This window comes from Alosa alosa, chromosome 13 (assembly GCF_017589495.1).
Source record: "Alosa alosa isolate M-15738 ecotype Scorff River chromosome 13, AALO_Geno_1.1, whole genome shotgun sequence".
Lineage (NCBI taxonomy): Eukaryota > Metazoa > Chordata > Actinopteri > Clupeiformes > Clupeidae > Alosa > Alosa alosa.
Genome location: NC_063201.1, coordinates 7,109,282 through 7,123,939, shown reverse-complemented (window position 1 = coordinate 7,123,939; position 14,658 = coordinate 7,109,282).

Genomic DNA, 14,658 nt, shown 5'->3' with positions numbered 1-14,658 from the left:
AGTAATTAAAGTATATAATATAAAAACACAACTAAGCAGTAAAGACAGTAGAAGATAAAGAATATGCTAAATATACTAAAATACACATTATACTAACACTTAATACAATATATAAAAATATACTAAAATACAAATTACAAAAATACAAATTATACTAACACTTAATCTAAATCAATTCTAAAACAGTATCCACATAGTGGTGATTAATAAATCAGAGGCGCTTGCAATGACTGAGGCAGGGACTGAGCCTGTGATTCTCTGTGCATAGTAAGGTATGGTAAGGTGCTCTAAGGTGCTCTGTGTGAATGAGTGTCATGGTGGTAGTGCAATGGTGATAGTGGTCATGGTGATAGTGCAAATGAGTAAGTCAACAGTGCAACAATGCAGAAATAAAGTAAAGTAAAGTCTATATATCTATATATTTAACTATTTAAGAAAATGTATAAAATGTATAAACCTTACAAGTACAAACAAAGTGTCAATATTGTGATGGCTTGACATATTAAACAGAGCATTTCTGAAGACGTCATTTGGTTTGTCATGGTTAAATTAGTTATACGGATTGTCCAGTGTGTCAAAGGAATAGTCTGTTTATACTTGAGGTCAACTGCTAATGCTCTTGAACCAACATGTTGATTGCTATGGCTTGGTTTAAATCACTGTTTGTTTGTGGAATATGTCATCACAAAATGAGTCAAGTTGGTCAAAGTAGTCTAGTTGGTCAAAATGATGCAAATATAATTAAGGGATCATTGTCTTAACAAAAAAAGTGGAAAGAAAATCAGCTGTAAACTCTGTGATGTGTAAATTGAAATTAATGCATTCCTGCCAATCAATCATCATGAAACTCTGCATAAAGGATAGATGACAACCACGAGCTTCCTATTCTTTAATATTTGATCTTCTATTTTCTTACCACTAATCCAAAGAGAAAAGCATCTCTCAGTGTAGTCTCGAAATTATGCTCCATACAACCAATGACCAATCACCAATATAATGGTTGTCTGGGACACATCCATAATTTTGAGGTAGTGCTCGGCCAATTGAGGAACTCAATTTGAACTTGGGCACCAGTGGGCCCACTGGCTGAAGTGCCCTTATAACCGAGGGTTGAGCAAGGCACCCTAACCCCTCACTGCTCCCTAACCCCTCACGTTGAAGCAGGCAGGCAGCTCACCGCGCCGGGATTAGTGTGTGCTTCTGTTCACTGTGTGCTGTTTGTGTTTCACTAATTCACCGATTGGGTTAAATGCAGAGACCAAATTTCCCTCATGGGATCAAAAATGTATATATACTTATATTATACTATACTTTGAACTCAAACTGGATTATACTGTTGGACTATGCCTTTAGATACCAGATATCCTTGATTTCATACAGCACACAACACCAGATCCCCAGAACACAACACCAGCTTTGTGAGTGTGTGTGTTTAAATGGGTGTACACTGTGTGTGGGTGAGTTGTACACTACTAAATGCAGAGCACAAATTCCTTGTATATGCAAGTGTAGCGGGTTAAGGCCGTTCATTAGTAAATCGGTGGATACAGCTGGCTGGTTTCTTTATAAGTTGACTTGCACCGTGGGTCAGGTATGCAGCAGAGGTGAGGCTGGTTTGTTTGGCTCTCAGCGCGTTGTCGGGAAGGCTGTTCCGGTCTGTGTGGTGATCTTCCGGGTGTCTTTGGCCATTTGATTTACATGTCTTGTCATTGTCATTGTATCTTGTGATTTATTTGGTTAAGAAGTCTTTAATTTTCATGTTCTTTTGGCTTTATGTTATTTCGTTTGCATGATTTTGGGAAGCTGTAAGTAGGCACATATGCAGGCATAGTTAGGCCTGCCCGCTGTGTAATTCTACAGCCTAGTCTACAGTAGGCCTCCTATTGCTGCTGGGCTTCTCAAAGCAGTTGTGTCTGTCTGTTTATTTGAATTTGTCATTTGGATGGCCATCCACTCCCTTATTGTGTGTTTGTCCTGTATGTCTTTGATTTAGTTCCTGTTTGTATTCATTGTGGTAACGGGACAATTCAGTCAGCTCTAAGGGTCAGCCTGTGTCATCCGGGCCTAATGTGATTACTGTTGTCTGTATTTTTTTTGTTGTCTGTTGTGGTTTGTTTTGCAGGAGTAGGGGGTGCTGCAGGGGAGGCTGGTCACCTGGTGTTGGTGGGAGTCTAGCTTGTAGTGCATGTGTGGATGTGTGGCTTCACTGTGTGTGTTTCCACTACTGTTCACTTGTGTGGGTTGCGGTGGTTGCTGTCTCCTATATCCACGTGTGATCCTGACATCCCTTTCTTCAGGATAGCCTGCCTCCCTCTGGTAAGCCCCTTCCTCCTGCTCAACTAATTGTCTTGTCTTATGCTTTGTTACCTTCCCACTCTGTGGCACAAAATTAATATTTTCTTAGTCCGTGTTACAGCTTTCCTTCCGGTCTAGGTTTCTCTTAATTTGTTCCCCATCCTCTGTGCTTAAATAAAAACCTTTCATTTTGTGGAACTCTGTCTCCGTCTCATGCCTGAACCTGTGAGCCTGTTGAGTCTTTTGATTAACAGAAACCTGTTCCCTGGTTTTGATACTAGGGTCGCGTAGTCAGCTACTAAATTAAACCAAAGTCCTTTTAGGCAAGTCCCTCCACTCGGCGGCCATTTGACAATGCTTTTTGAGCACTCGTTGGGCATCCATTTCGGCAGAAATGTGCGTGCGCAAGGCTTCACAACACCAATCTTGCTCCAGCGGCGAGATCACAACACATGATTGGCACGATGTCTTCACAACACACCATATGATTGGCTCAATGTATTCACATGTTGACGTTTTGCCGAGGAAGGGGTGGGATATGTGTAGACAACGGCCATATTGGCGTGACAAACTAGCCCCATGCATTTCTATGGAGAATTTTTTTGAGTGCTGTGTCTCCACATTAGAAAGTCTCTGATTCTTGGTAACGCCACACAAGTATACTTGGTTAGTAAACCTGATTTACATTTAAACTGATCCTCAAGCATCCATCCTGACAATGGTAACCAATTTTCAATATTCACCTTTTTATTTCACTTCCTTACTAACCTTTCTATTTATAAGTTGTGTTATTAAACAAAACACAAGCAGTCTAATAGTGACTGGTTGTTAGCAGGAACATATGAATGAAAATCAAGACTGACCACAATACACTGACTGCAGAGTGAAAACTGCAGAGTGAGGATCCGAAGAAGCATGCAGAATATGCATTGGACACTTTTTGTCCAAAGCGACTTTTATGAGTTCAAATTCAAGTAGTTTTCTGTCATGTACTCATAAAATAAATTATAAGTAATGAAATTCTTGTGCTTAAGAGCCAGCTCAACTTTAAAGAATATGGTCACGCTAAGAAAAATGTGGCTACTTTCACAACCTTTTTGTGTTGGTATGTAAATATCTAGTCCAAAATTAACATTGGCAGAATGATTGATGATGGATTTGAACCAAAGATCCCTATGGTCAGTGTCCACACAACAAAATTTCACTTCGCTCTCATTGAGGTTGAATGGAGACAAAATTCGCTCTGGTTGGGCGAAATGAGAGCGAATCGCCGAGGCAGGCAAAACAAAGTTGGCGAGAGTTTAACTTTATTCAAATGAGGACCATTCGAGAACCAATCAGGTCTGCGTGTTTGTGGCAGGAGTTACAAAAAAGTCTTACAAAGATGGCGGAGACTATCAGAGCTGTAACACGAACATTTGTATGTGATTCAAATGTTTCTATAGATTGGTACTTATATCAACCTGAATTGTGGTTTATATGCCACACGAACTTAGTCAGGGCACTTACACCACCAAATAGACCACTGTAGGCTATATGTTAGTTTAAACACTCGAACATTTCAGATAGCCGACAGGCCAACTGCTGGTATGTTCGGACATTGGATTTCATTGTAACCCTAGCCAGGCTAGGCTACATGCTGCAACACAGGTATGAAATATATTATGTCTTAGTGACCTTGTTGTTTCTATGAACATAAATTGTTGTTTATAGGCAACATTAACTTAGTCGAGGCATAAAGACCCCTGGTTATCTTCATTAAGTAATTAAGTGTGCTTGCCAAGCAGCACACTTATTGTTCTTCTTAGGTTTTTTATTAAGTGTCTTAAGTTTTATTATTCTTTAAGTTTTATTATTCCCCGTCTCCATAATTTTTTGGCCAGCTCTGGCCAGGCCCTTTGAGACAGAGACACCGTTCCAACTTTAAAACGTCCGGTCAGTACCGGTGTAAGTTGCTCGCGAAGATGACGTCAGGTGGGCGTGTCGTTCGTCCGCCATATTGGATTGAACAGAAAGTGGAACTAAATTTTCGCAGGTCACAAATTTGGTCCGAACGCCACGAAACTTGACGTACCTTGACGGCCTACATCACTTTTGCACCCTTCATTAATATTGAAGCAACGTTGAAATTCTAACTAAAGATCAACGGGATTTCAATGGTATTTCCACTAAAATGAATATTGAAACAATGTTGAAATTACAACCAAACTAAAGATCAATGTGATTTCAGTGGTATTTCAATTGATATTAAACCTCAGTAAAACACTATTAGCCTAATCTGGCAAAATATTGGGAAATTCATATCCTGCTTCATATCTACAGCCAGGATAAATTTGGCTAGGCCTAGGTATGTCTTGTTTAGGCTACACAAGCTTGCATAAATAACCATTGACAACTTGTTATCAGTTAAGCAAGTGCATTTATTCACTCATTGTGCACTGTGTTTTCCTGCCATCCATAGCAGTTGCAGTCAGCCTGATCCTCCAGTAGCAGAGTGAAATGGGCACCTAACAGAAATAGAAGAGCTGTTAGATAAATATGTTCAACTGAACAACAAACGAACAGCCAAGCCTACAATCAAGTCATTTTACGCCACAACCTACCACTCATACAAACGTAGTTCAAAACAAAGGCTAAGTTTCAGTTAGTGATTGTTTGCCATTTCCCTCGTCAGGCCAGCTATCACTATGTAAGGCGGCTGGCTGGTAGTCTGACGAGCCAGACCCACATTAAAATGTAGGGTCTGGGCACTCACCGTTCGCAGTGCTCAGTCCGAGGGGCGGGATAATCAGTTGTCTTTCAAATTCCCTCTGCACTTAATGGGACAGCGGCAGCGCTATGAGTCCCATGCGTTTCCAACCAGCGGAGCTAGTTGGCTAGTTCAAACGTTTGCCAACTTAATAAAAGCTTAACTCGTGTCACACTGTTCGCCAGCAGCAACTTCCATCTTATTTGTTTTCAAGTAGCAGGAAATTCAAGCCAAACCGTTGCAACTCTGCCATCAATCATTATGTTAAGCCCACCTAACGACTCTATACACAATTTCATTGGCCTGATTAAGTTTCGATTTCTGGAGCTCACAAGCCAACGGAGAGTTGCTAGACTAGCTAGACTAGCTTAGAGTTGCTACACTAACGCCAGCTTGCTTGCTTACTTGATTGACTTACTTGAGCCGAGTCGTTTTAAACAGACTTCACATACTCCATTCAAATAAAAAACACAAATTAATTGTAACATCAACTGTTTAAAAACAGCACTCACTGACGCCCTTATTCTTACTGTACTCTACCGTTTTTAAATTGTCCTAAAATTGTTGAGAGAATTGCTTTAAAAAACTTTAACTGTTTACCATGTTGTTAGTCGCTTTGGTTAAAAATGCGTCAGCCTAATGTAATGTAATGTGGTAGGAAAACGTCCGTTTCGTTGTCGTTTGTTGGACGAACCAGACAACAAGAACGTAAACTTTCTTCAAGAGGATGACAGCAGTGCCTGTAGGAATCAATGACGCACGGAGAACGCTACTGTGCATGCACACAAGTTAATTACGGGATGTGTAGTTTTAGGGAGCACCAGATTGTATGCATTAGAAGCTGAGACAGTTGGATTCACAGGTGACACCTGTGCCAGTGTTCTGATTAGCCCGGAACCTACTGTACTCTGGGAGCTTAACGAGCGCAGCTGGCTTTAGGCCATTATGACATCAAAGCCATTCAAGTCTATTGGGGGAAAATGAGCTTTTTAACATTTTTAATCCCCTATTTCTCAAAAAGTACAAACTTTTTACAAAGTCTGAAATAATAACTCTCTTGCTCCACTCCAGACCTACACAACAGTTATTTCAACATGTCTGTATGTTAAGTGGTTAGAGTCACATTCATTCTTGAAAAGGTAAAAAGAAAAGGTTATAAGAAGGTATAAGAAGAAGAAGCCAGGAGATTTCAAGATAGTGGATTCCATCCACTATAATAATTCAGTAAGTGCAGTGTATGGTTAGTTTGATTTTCTTTTTATTTGGATTAAAAAACGTTAGACATTGGGACATGTCAGATAGGCCTTGCTAAACCTAGTTAAAGCCACACAGGGTAAAAGTGGTCTCATTCACAACATCTTGTGCCTGTCAAAAACTGATTTTTGAGCTGGCTTGATCAAGCTTTCCCCTCGGAGAAAGGTACTTTTGATGAGTAATGTTGTCCAGATGTCCAAAGTGATATACTGTAAATGCTGACTTATGCAATCCACCACCTTTGGACAGTCAATATTCTGAGCTGAATTCGGGGGTCATCATTATTGCTGCACCACAATACCTGCATATCAATGGCAGGTCTGACTGACACAACAATAAAGCATTGACGTTAGTGGGCCCTCCTTAGGGTTTGGCGCAGTATACTGTATGCTTGTCAGACCCTCTACAATTGCATATGACAGTCCTCACTCCAGATGAGTGATTGCTGGGTTTGGGCAGTGTCACCATGTTTCCCCATAGAAATATTTTATGACCAAGCATTTGGGTGGAGCTCAGTGTTTATTCCTCCTTTTACGATTTATTGTGAAAAAAAAAAAACGTGGCTTTGTGTGGTTGTCAAAACATTGCACAGCCATAGGGGGAGAGAAGACTTGACATAGGGAGCAAAAACAGGAACTGGGAGAGAAGTTACATAATTCAAAGACAGACATGTAAGACAGCACTTTGTTTAGGGAGAAGTATTTGACGTTTCTCCTTATTGAATTTCTTTTCAGCGAAATGTGTCTTTTTCTATATGATTTGATACTTTTGATAAATATGAGATTTTCAAGTGATATATGAAACCATGCACATCTGATTTACAAGTTTACTACCTCACATCTTATCTTTTAAAAGGATACACACTTTTACAGTGCCATAAATCTCTATGGCCGCCTGACATGGCATGGACACTCAAATAATATAATAATAATAATAATAATAATAATAATAATAATAATAATAATAATAAGCTTTATTTGTATAGCACTTTTCACACACAGAATGCAACTCCAAGTGCTTTTACTTTACAGCATGTAACACAATAAGAGAGAGAAATTAGTCATTATCAGTCATTCCTCTTCATTGCTGTGGCCGTTTATGATCCAATCAGCAACAAATACTTAGCAGTATATATATATATATATATATATATATATATATATATAATATAAATATAGGCTTTGCTAACAAATGGGCCCCGTTGATGTGGACTCTAGTGGTTTGTCTTAGTATGTTCTTGTGTTGTGATTATATGACTTTATATACAGACGTTTAAGGAAGACAACGACTGTATAAGACTGGCAGCCTTCACCCTTAACCCCCTACAAGCACGCCATATGGCAACTGTGGCAAGGAAAAACTCCCATATTTCAGGAAGAAATCTTGAGCAGAACCTGACTTAATAGGGGGAGCCCATCTGCTTATGGCTGGCTGCAGCTCTAATGGCAGCAGTCAAATGTAGAATAATCCGAAAAAATAGTCTACACCCTACAAGATAAGATGTAAGATAAAAGATAAAAGGCTCTTTTATACAGGTATGTTTTCAGGTCTTTTTAGAAGATATTCACTGAACTCGCCTGTTTGATGTACAGAGGCAGGGTGTTCCATAGCTTTGGGTTGGATAAAAGCAGCTTCTCCACTTTGCTTGTGACACTTTGGGTACAATTAAAAGATTAGCATTAGCATTAGATTAGCATTAGCATTCCTTTGTGGTTCTCTTTTCTTGGCCTTGCTGTACAAGGGGTGGTCCTCCCTTGATGGCACACTCCTCATCTTTCTCATTACTCTCTGCTCCAGGATTTCCTCCACAGAACTTGGGCATGCGCCATCTTCCTCATCACTCTCTGCTCCAGGATTTCCTCCACAGAACTTGGGCATGCGCCACTGATGGAACCTGCTTTTCTTTTCAGTTTATCAAACCTGTTCCTGTCCTCCACTGTTAGGTTATCGCCCCATCATACAACAGCATAAAATAGAGTACTTGCCAGAATCCAATGGTAAAACATGTTTAAAATAGGTCTGCCCATATCAAATGACCTAAGGAAAAACAGTCTGGACTGGGCCTTCTTGAAGTAAACTGCTGTTCTCCTCCTCCAAGGAAATCATGGAATGCGTTGGGACGTGATTGGTTGAGTTGACAGTGGAGTCAAATCTGGCATAGAATTGATTTACCTCATCGGATGTGAATATACTGTACCCTCTCTCGAACTACTAATTACGGAGCCATGATAGATGATTGTTTTAGGTATTTATGGCATGGGCTGTTTTATGTTAATGTATACATGCTCATCTGTGTAGGTGTGCATAAGTGTGATTGTGTAAATGTGAACTAACTGTATGTGAACCTACATTCCCTATCTCTCAATTGCCTGAGACAATTGTCTCTTGACACAAAAAAGGCTAATCTAAACTAATTCAGAAATGAATTAGAAGACAACTCATGAGTCCAGTGAAGGTTCTTGGAATTTGTGACATCTTCCCGCACCTTTTTCTGTCAGTGAGTCAATACTGTATTGCAAATGGAGATGGGAAACAATTTTACACCCTCTGTGCAGGTTTTGCTCAATGAATGTCTTTTAAATAAATAACCATTCAAGTTGTTGCACCAGCTATTTGAATACAAGGCCTAGTTGACATGACATTGCTTTTTTACCGTCAAAGAAGATAAAAAAAAGAATTTATTTCACATTTTCATCAATTAAAATATTGTAAATGGTTAAACATTTTCTTGTTTTACATGGATTTGTTGTTTTAATACCTGAGTTATTTATTTTATTTTTTTAGAACTTTGAGCCAAACACGTAAGAAAAATATGTGAAGTCATTGACAAAATGAGTGACCGCTACTATTTTCTGAAGCTGCAGTTTCCATATTCCATAAATATATATTTTTCTTAAAAAGTGATGTTTTCCAAAAAAAGTATGTTTTCTTTGTGGTCAACGACCCACAAACAGATTTCCAGTGTGCGCACTACAACCAATAAGGACACAGACTGTTTAAGTCTGATTGAAGATTTCTGTGTTTGTGTACTTCCATCTCCAGTGTTTTCAATAAGCCGAAGGAGGGAAAGGTGGACCCCACCTTGTCTTTCTATAACATCAGCACTGCACAAGGCTCAAGGGTTTGCATAATGCACTGATGCACCTTGTGTACCGGACTTATTGACATTTTGAGTTAATGATTCCTATGACATTTACAGGTATTTTTGACCCATGTGTGGACCTGTCAGAGAAGAATGTGAAAAGACTGATGCACTGAACAGGAACCATACACATGATGAGATTTTGAATGTAATCATGGTAAGGACTAAAACTGCAGTTGAGAAAGAAATATAAATAGTGATTAAATGAAAAGTCAAAAAAGTAGTATACATCGCACACTGGAGAGTATATTTTGCTGACTTTATTTGGTGTGAACAATGCGTTTCGCAAAGACCACACCAGACCCAGTGAGAGTACTCCACACTCTAACACAACTGCCCCAACACCAGAGAATACAATAAATATCATCAATATCAATAACATCAATATGCTGCATATTTTAGCTTGCATATACATATACAAAGTATATGTCATTTAAGCATATTTGTATCAAAAATACATTGCATGTTCAAAAATACAATAGATTTTCATTTAGGTCATTACCCATATCAACCAACAACAATTCATTTACATAGAAAAATATACTCAAAATATACTCTACATACACATCTTATCCCAAAAATACACTTAGATCCAGTTCCTCATTCAGACCATATGGTTCTACTGTGTTGAGTTCATGTATCCAAAAGTCCTCTCTCTGCAAAAGTTTAAAACGTTTTGATTAAATTACCTCTTCGTGGTTGGGGTTTGATCCTCTCAATACCTATGAATTTGAAAGTAGGGCTGGTCCATGACTCTTATCTCTGTAATGCCTTGCGATTGCATAATCAAAGTTACTATTTCTGATTGCTGCTTTATGTTCCGCAATTCTTAATTTTAAATTGCATTTAGTTTGGCCTACTGTATGTACATTAGTCCACAAGGACATTTTAACATATATGACATGAGTTGAGAGGCAATTAATCAAATTTTTAATTTCATATTTCTTGCCAGAATGTGGGTGGCTAAAATGTTTTGTGTCAAATGTATTTAAACAATGTGTGCATTTCCCACATCTGTAATTACCATACACCTGTTGAGCAAGCCAATTCTTCCTGGGGGGTTCCTGAAATGTGGAGCTGACCACCATATCTGTTTGCCTCTTTTAAAACAAAAGCGAGGTTTTAAAGACGACAAGTGACTAAGGCTGGGGTCACATTTCAAAACTTCCCAATGTGTTTACAATTTGTTTAATCTGTACAATATTCCGACGAAGGTTACCTGTATACTTTCTGAATTTTTGGGCAAGGGATCCAATAAGTCTATCCTTTATCTTTTGTTGGTCTTTTCAATTGTTTGGTTGTTGCGCCTAAATATTTTTTTTGCACTCGTAGGCCATACTTTTTACTCACATGTGCGAGTGAAATGGACGCACAGTAGAGCCCTGAGAATACCTGTTCCATACGGTCTCTTGTGAAAACAGATTCCTTCAAATGCGCCGCTGACTATCAAAATACCGATGCGCTGTTTGAAGTTGCGCTGTTTGCTGTTAGAGGGAATGATAGATGTCATTTTCATTGGTTTAAAGGATGTTACGCCTAAAAAACATCCATGATTGATTAAGAAACATAAGAACCACCTTGTTGCGCCAGGCGTCCGACGTGTGATAGCGTTTGATAACAAAACCACCCCCAATGTGAACTGGACAAACCCTTTGCGAGTGAATTTGCGAGTGAACATGCGTTTTAGATCGCCGAGATAGGGCCCTGCAAGGTTCTCATAGTTTTTAATGCCTTTTAGCTTGCTCTTGCCAAATGGTAAGAAACAGGATAACTCAATTATTATGACCGCCGCTAGCGAAGCTAGCGAAGCGGTCATATAGGGTCAAAGTTTTTTTTTTTTTTTTTTTTTTCCGTCATCTACTTCCTGAATTTTTGGTCAACGATACCCGGGACACCGAACCACCGGGGCACATGAAATCGCCCCACTAGACTTTTACGGAAAAATTTTGTTTCGTTCCCCCCCCCATGCTGGGCCCCCCGAACTGCAAAAAAAGCAGTTTTTCCTAAATAACAACCTGAACCGTGGCACTGAGGATGAAGAATCTTTTATGGTATGTTGGTCTCAAGGGCCCACATCAACCTGGCCCATAATCACTCATTTGTGATTTGCACCCCGGTAAAAAAATGAAAATGCAATATTATTCTGCTTTAATCGCCCCTATCTTCAGTTAAGATGTTCAGAACTGCACCAAATTTTATGTGTATGATTGACCTGGCATTCTCTGGGGGTATGCCAAGTTTCATAGAATTTCATCCATGGGGGGGTCTAAACACACACAGGCACGCACATACTGTCAGTATTAGAACGGCCGATACATAATTACAAATTCAGTAGGATTAAAAGAAAGCCAAAAATATTCATCATCATCATCATCATGGCTGCATTTCCAGTATTGGCGATAAGTAGTCGTTTGTCCACTAGATGGCGCATCGTTGCAGTGAGACATAATTTTGTTGGAAGTTAAAAGTGGGTTGGAAAAACAATGGACGCTTCCTACAAGGACTGTAGTTTACCGCAGAGAACGTCTAATAAGGATAGGATGATGTTCACATGAAATGTAATTCCCATTTCTTCTTGAAGCCGAAATAAATCTGAGGGTGTTTATCGGAAATGCTTGTTTTTTACTGCAGGTACGTTAATCTTATAATATCAATAAGGACCTAAGTACAATAATGTTACCGTTAGTGTTGGTTGAGTGATTGAGGCCAATTTGATTGATTGCATTTGTAGAAAACTATAAATGCAGTTATACCAAGCAAATTGATAGCAGCACTGTATATCTTTCCACTGTCATTTATTGCACGTGCTACAAAAATCATTCTGTACAATGGAAGATTTACCAACGTTACACCGGTCTGATACAGTTTTGCCTAAATGCGTGAGACTGAGACGCCTGTTTATTTGTTTTAAGTGCGTGCTGGGTGTGAGAGGGGAATCGATGTGCTTTGATTCCAGCTTGGTAGTTGTAGTCTGTGAAATTAAAAAGCATGTGTGTGTGAAGTATCCAAACAATGAACTTGAATTTCTCCTGGGGATCAATAAAGTATCTATCTATCTATCTATCTATCTATCTAATGACACCTTCATTTCATGGCTGCTTTAGCAACACACCGTAAGCTACTGTGTAGTGGGTCCCATTTAGAAGTGGCTACTTCATTCGCGCTTTCCTTGACTCATGGAGCTGCGTGAACTTTATTACAACTTTTCGCCACGATATGGCAGTTTAAGTCCGCTTGATACTGTAAGGCGTAAGCCATTGGTTTCCAAAGGAGATTTTATTTGTGTCGCCAGCATAGCCTATTGACAATTTTGTAAATAGGCCTACCTTATAAGCCTACCTGTAGCTTAGGGAAGCTAACAGCTTTCTATTAGGATCTAGTTTGTTAGTTACAGTTTTGTCATAACTCCCTGATGCATTTTTGCATTTAGAATAGCCAGAGTGTGGATATCTCAATCGGAAAATTAAACAATATCGGGTGCCTATGGACTAGGCCTGGTGAACCCAGCCTGATCTGCCCGCTATTTATTTTTTGATTTCTTAAAAGATTGAGCTGGTGTAAGCCAGACTAGCCATGGACCTCAGTTACACAATGCAAGGGAACATGAATCAGCCTATATTTGCACGAACAATAACGGACAACAGCTCTTCAACTTTGGCCCGTTAAAATGTGTATGAACAGTCTAGCGACGCATTTCATCAAGGCCCATTTGGACATTTGGTCAGTTATTTGCACCACTGGTTAGATGTAAAACAGCATTTCGTTTCAGACTACTGTTACTTAATTTGTGCATTAACAATAACGTTTCAGACTACTGTTACTTAATTTGTGGATTGACAATAAAGTATCACATGAACTAAAGATGACTAAAATCTTATGTAGAAGAAGAAACAATCACAAAAAATCCATCCATCCAAAAATGACCTTTGTTTTTGATAGCTGTTGAAAACGGCATGGAACTGACAGAGATGTTTTTGTTTATTTATAAATAAATAAATAAATAAATAAATAAATAAAATATAACATTATGCTGATACCTTTTGCTTTTCCCAAATATAATGTAGCCTACAGGTGTAAGTGACATTTCATCAATCCAGTTGCAATGGATGAACTGTGATGAACTGCCCTACTTGTGATTGTTTAGAGATTTTAAAGGTTTTATAACAATGCTACATCTTCTTTGGCTATTCTACAATCTATTCACCTTTTCAGCACCAGTACTTTCTGTGCAGCCGCACACACACACTCAGGCATGCCAAACACGTATACACAAAAGTTTCAAGAGTGTGGGATGGAGTTAAAGATGGAGACAAATTGAAGTGTGATTTATTTTCGTGGAACGGATGTACAGGACTGAGCGGCGGTAATATTTCGTACCGCTATGCGGTACATCTAGTTGTGTTTGACACTGAGGATAGCCTAGCTGAGATGGTGGTCTGTTTAAAATGAGTTACGTTGCGACTACATCACTATTTCTTTGTGTTGTGAAATTGAAATGAAATATGGACTATTGCAATCAATATGTTGAAATGAACTAAAAGGAATCCATTTCTATGAAAAATCTTTGTCTGTTGTGTGCGTGTGTCAAGTTATAGCCTAGGCCTATGCACATATGCGCAAAAGCGCCACTCGCACCTATAATTTATCGCCTTTAGGCTATGCGGGTTATAGCAACATTTATGAGATAGAGAGACCCCCTTAAAGACAACATAATTCGTGCCCTGGACTGCCCTAGACTCACGTCATGGCCTCTCTGAAATGTTAGTCTGTCTGACAAAGGAATAATGAGTTATGATGCTGTTTAAAATGTATTGGTTCTGCTGTCATTTTGTGTGACGTTATTTTTTTTTAAATTATTTGGTGTTATTTCCCATGATAGCTGTGAATTAACAGATCATTCTTTTGTTATGTTCTTGCCTCTCCAAAACATACTGGACCCTAGTTTGGCAGTGGAAATGGCCTATCCCTCCCAGGCGGTAATTTATCGCCATGTGGTAAATCAGACTTTCCCTTGAGGTGTGGATTTGGGATATAATCTTCATTATGTCAATTACCGTATTTTCCGGACTAAGTCGATCCAGAGTATAAGCATCAGTCAAAAAATGCATGAAGAGGAAAAAAAACATATACAAGTCGCATTTATTTAAAAAATGTATTTCATTAAATCCAAGACCAAGAACAGACATTTAATCTGGAAAGGCAAGTTATTCAACTACAC